Raw genomic sequence first — 5,701 nt, 5'->3', positions numbered from 1 at the left:
TTCTCAGGGGACAGTGTGATTAAGTTAGAGACTATGAGATAGACACACAAAAAAGCTTGAAAAATTGGAAATGTTTGGAAATCTATTGTTCAAAGAGGAACTTAAAATGGAAGTTAGGAAATATTTAGAATTAAATAGTAATGGAAGAACCATGTAGCAGAACGTGCACTGTGCATTCAGAATGTTATCAGAAGAAAGTTTATCATTGAAAATGCTTATTTTTTTAAAACTGAAAATTGATGAGAACTCATCCTGAGAAGTTATAAAAATAACAGAGTAGGAGGGAAAAAACAGGCGCCTGGGTGGCTCATTCGGATGAGTGTCTGACTCTGGATTTTGGCTCCGGTCATGATCTCATGGTTTGTGAGTCTGAGCCCCAGATGCGTTGAGCATGGAGCCTGCTTGAGATGCTCATATTCATTCATTCTCTCGCTCTCTCTCTCTCTCCCCCCCCTCCCCTTCTCTCCCCCCTCCCTCCCCTTCGCCCTCTGCCCGTCTCCCCTGCTTGTGTGCACACTTTTTCCAAAAATAAAAAAAAAAATGAATAATGATGAAACAGATGTTAATGATAAAATATAGAAGATCTACAAAGGTAAACTTTAGGTAAACTCCTAGTGAAAATCTGATCAAGAAAAACAAATGAAGACATAAACTGGATTATGAATAAATGAAGGGACACCGTTACAGAATCTTCAGACACAGAAAGATGAACGGTAATATTATGAACAACTTTATCTCAATATATTTCTAAACTTCAATGAAATGGATACATTTCTAAAAAAATTATCAACTTTGAATCAAGAAGTAGAAAACCTGAAAACGTTTTTAAGAAATAAAGACAGTAATGGGGCCCCTGGGTGGCTCAGTCGGTTAAGCATCCGACTTCGGCTCAGGTCACGCTCTCACGGTTTGTGGGTTCAAGCCCCGCGTCGGGCTCTTTGCTCACAGCTCAGAGCCTGGAGCCTGCTTCGGATTCTGTGTCTTCCTCTCTCTGCTCCTCCCCTGCTCACACTCTGTCTCTCTCTGTGTCTCAAAAATAAATAAACATAAAAAAATTAAAAACAGAGCAGTGAAAAAAAATCTATAAACAAATCTCTAGGACAAGGTAAATTTACCAGTAAGTGCTATGAAACATTACAGGATAAGCTGATTTCAATACGATACAGATTTCCATGTTAGGTAGTAAAGGAGAAGTCCTCCTTACCTCCTTCTACAAAGCTGGAATTATCCTGACGACAAATTTAACAGGCCGATCTCACGGATCTTGGTGTAAAACTCTTAAGCAATTATTATCAAGCCAAATCCAGCAATGTATACAATGGGTACATGACCAAGTTGGTTTTGTTTCAGAATGCAAAATCTGTTTAACATTAAAATGATCCAATAATGTATTTCCTCAAACTGTTTAAAGGGGAAAAGTCATTTGATTATTTCAATTGCTGCCAAAAAAGCATTTTTAAAATTGAGTGTCTACTTATAAGAAGAACCCTGAACCAACTAAGAATAAAAGATTTTCTTTAAGTTGGTAAAGCATGTGTACAGAAGTTCAGCCAACATACACTTCGTGGTGAGATACTAAAGGATTCTCTGTGAGATTGGGAATGAGATAAGGGTGACTGCTTTATCCACCTCCTTCAACATTGAGCTGTACGTCCTAGCCAACCCAGTAAGCCACGAAAAAGAAATTAAAGATATAAGGATTGAGAAGGAAGAAACTCTTTACAGATGATGGGCTTGTACACACAGAAAATCCAAAAGAACCTACTGATAAATTAAACATTATTAAGAGAGTTTAGCAAGCTTTCTGGTACAAAATTTATAGAAATCCATTGAATTTCTGTACTTGAACAAACTGATAGCAAATTAAATTTGAAGAGGCTATCATTTATAATAGCTTAAAAATATCAAGTACATAGGAATAAAGGCCTTCACCAAGAAAATTACAAAACCTTAATGAGGAACACTAAAGAGAACTGAAGTAATGGAACAATGGGCCCCACTGATGAGTTGGAAGATCTAAGATTTTGAAGATTCCAATTCATCAGAAATCTATGAATTCCTAGATCTGTGGTTGACAAATCAGTAGAGTTCAATCAGAATCTCAAATGGATTGCTGTTCATTGGTTGGTAGCTTCATAACTGATACTAAAATTTATATGAATGTACTAAGATCTGAGAGAAGCCAAAACACTCTTGAAGAACAGAAGATTGGCCTTTCAAATATTATTACTTATTAGGCAACAGTCATTAAGAACGTGTGGTGTTGGCACAGAGGTGAATAGTCACTCTCGTGGAAGAAAACAGAGCTCTGAAATATGGGAACTCTTCATGCCAGGGCTGGCACTGTAGGTTGGTGGATTAGTCAATGATCTTGGAATTGTTGGCTATCTGTATGGGGGAAAATGAAATTAGATCACACCATAAAAACATTAATTTCAAATGTAGTAAAAAACCTAGGAAGAAGCAAAACGCCCTATGAAACGTTTAGCAGATAATATATATGAATGTTTATAAAGCTCTGGGTAAGAGATACAAAACATAAAGGAAAATAATGATACATTCTGTTGCATAAACATTAACTTCCATGTTTCAAAATAAAGTACAAGAAAAGGGCGGGAACAAGTAAATATATATATTAAAAAACCACAAATAAAATACTAGTATCTAGAGTATCTAGAGTTTGAAACACCAAAAAGAAAAAAAAAAAGATCAGGTTAATATAATGATAGATTTAGCAAGTGTATAGGAATCCCATATTAGGGGATGCACAGATGGCATGTGAACAGATTTTTAATGTCATTAGTAGCCAGAGGAAAATAGACCACAGACCACAATTTCACACCAATCAGGCTGCAAAAAAGTCAAAGCTATCACAAATAAAGAGCACTGGCGGTTCTGGTTCCCTGCTGGAAGGAGAGCAAATTGACACAATCATTTTGGAAAACAGTTTGACATTACCTGTTCAAGTTGCAAACCAACAGCCCTATAGGAGCCAGCCATTCCACCATGAGAATTTAATCCAGAACAACTAAAGGCACACAAAGTTAAAACAGCTTTGTTTATAATAGGGGAAGCAAAACAAACAACAACCCTGAAAAAACCAAACGTTGTTGAAAAGCAGAAAGGATAAAGTAAACCCTACAATATATTATGGAACAGCAAGCGAATTAATTATAAAACAGGGGTGCGCAAACACAGCCCAGGGGCCAGTGGTCTGTTTTGTAAATAAAGCTTTATTGGGACCCACTCACACCCACTTGTCTACATGTTGTGTAAATTGCATTCACGCTGTGGCAGTGAAACTGAGTAGCTTCAGCAAGAGACTGTATGGCTCACAAAGACTAACATGTTTACCACCTGGTCCTTTACAGAAAAGGTCTACGGATCCTGTGAAAGATTCCTAAGGGCACTGGTTACAGTTTCACGCTTCAGCATAGATGAATCTCACAACCATAATGTTGAATAACAGAAGCCAATCACAGACGTGTGTGTGTGTGTGTGTGTGTGTGTGTGTGTGTGTGTGTCCCATTGATGTAATGTTCAAAAGAAGGCACGACTAAATAATATATTATTTAGGGATAATCTGTTTCTTTATAACTGTGGGAATACTTTAATCTAAAATTCATGATCGTGACTATTTGGTGAGTATTTGAAGTATTTGAAAGGAGCATCTATGAGGCTTCTAGATTTACAGTGATCTTTAGTTTCTTAGCCCGGGGAGAGAGTAGCTAGGTGTTTGCTATTTTTCTTAAAATGCACATTTGTTTTATATACTCTAATGTATACCCTATTCTACAATAAAAATTTTAAATTATACGTCAAGGAAAGTGTTCATGATATTGTTCAGTGGGGAAAATATTACAAAACAGTAAAAGTCATATGATCCCAATTTTGTAAAGAAAATAAAGTGCTATATTCACGTGTATGTGAATATGTATGTATACAAAAAAATGAAAATTAAGTAAATGAGAGGCAACTGGGTGGCCCAGTTGGTTGGGCATGTGACTCTTGATCTCGGTTCAAGTCGTGATCCCAGGGTCACGGGAACAAGTCCCACATCTGTGCTCGGCGCTCTTTCTCCCTCTTTCTCCTCTCCCTCCCTCTCCCTCCTCTTCTTTCCCTCCCTTGCTCATGCTCACTCCCTTGCTCTCTCTCTAAAGAAATATAAATATGTATAAATGAATATGTGTGACATTTGTAAACAGAAACTAATAAGGTATTTTAAAAATCTGTACTATGTAGCTTTTAAATGATACCCTGAAAATTATGTAATTCAATGGGAAATAAGTTATAAAACAGGATATGATATATACAAAATTACCTCAGTTAGATGAAAATGTGCCCAGAAAAGATGCTGAATGGAAATCCTCTAAATGTTAGTAGCGTGTGATTCTGCATGGTAAACTTATGGGTGAATTTTTGCTGTCTCCTGAATTTCCCGAAGTGTCCATAATAAATATATATTATGCAGTGGGATAAGGTAGCTTCAATTTCTTTTAAGCCTCCCTTGGGGTAATTCTCCTCACCCTCTTTCCATCCAGGCATCCCACCCATCTTGGTTCTCTCAGGCTTTCATTCATTTGTACATGATAACACTTGTCACATTCAATTGAAATGATTTATTATCTCACTTTTCAACTAGATTGTAAGTTTTTTTGATGACAGATCCTACTTACTCGTTTCCACATACCCGGAACTTGGCTCAATTTTTGCCGTACGTCAAGCCTTTGATCCCTGTGTCAAAAGAACTGATGAGGAAAACTCTGGAGGTACTTCTGGTCTGAAGGAGCCCCCCCCCCCCCACCTCTGCCAGGTACTTCCAGCAGTACTGACAGCGATGGGTGGAAGTCAGAACAGTAGACTCAAGTGAGCATCTCGACCTCAGAGCTGGAGAGAGGAGAGGTGGGGAGGGGACTTGCCCATCAGGGGGGCATTGGAGACGCATGGAGCTTGTGAAGCAGTCAAGCAAAAGATGGACATGTGGCTGACAGGCGGATAGGAAGGGAGAGAATCTGCAGGCTCACTGAAGTTGAGAGGCTTCCAGGGGACAAAGATGGAACTACATAGGAAGACATGGGTGGCTGAGCTAAGTATTGGCAAACCATTATCATCAACATAGACCATTGATCTTGGGTTAGTTTCCCAAATCTCAGTCTGACTTTTGGTGGATAGCTCTTTTCTCTAAAAAGATTGTAGAAATGTATATGAGTTTTTTACGTTTGACAGTTTCCTTTATTTGTCAAAGTAATAATGCACCTACTACTTAGAAGTAACTCTGGGGTAGAAATATGGGGACACTTAATCCCCAAAAGGATGCAGGATGCCTGATAGCACTCATCTAGTTCACGGCAAAGATAACCTGGGGGCCCAGCTCTCTTTGCCCAGTACTGAGTCCTTTGCTCTTGAGAGAGAGTAATACTGGAGGACCTTTCTGTCCCAGATGAGATACCGATAGGTGTAACGCTGACACGGGAAGCGGGTGAGTCTTCTTAAGGAAGACATTAAGAAACAGGAAGTCACTGTATCTTGTTCTGGGTTGTTTTTGATGTCTCTGTGAAGGGATGCGGACTTAATAAATATTACCCAATTTCCTTTTAGTTCCTAACATAGCTACTAACATCTTGTTGAGGGGGGGCGGGGGGGAGGCAAGGCTCAGGGGGATTTGGTGTTCCCTTTTTTCCTCTTTTTCTATCTCAAGGAC

General features: G+C 38.6%; 1 pseudogene; it reads left to right on the top strand.

The window, feature by feature from the left end:
- Positions 1–5,701, top strand: part of LOC128312952 (olfactory receptor 10J4-like) — a 133,797-nt pseudogene that overhangs the window by 107,191 nt on the left and 20,905 nt on the right.

This window comes from Acinonyx jubatus, chromosome E4 (genome assembly GCF_027475565.1).
Source record: "Acinonyx jubatus isolate Ajub_Pintada_27869175 chromosome E4, VMU_Ajub_asm_v1.0, whole genome shotgun sequence".
NCBI lineage: Eukaryota > Metazoa > Chordata > Mammalia > Carnivora > Felidae > Acinonyx > Acinonyx jubatus.
The sequence above is the reverse complement of the archived record's forward strand: the minus strand, read 5'-3'. Positions and strand labels throughout refer to the sequence as shown.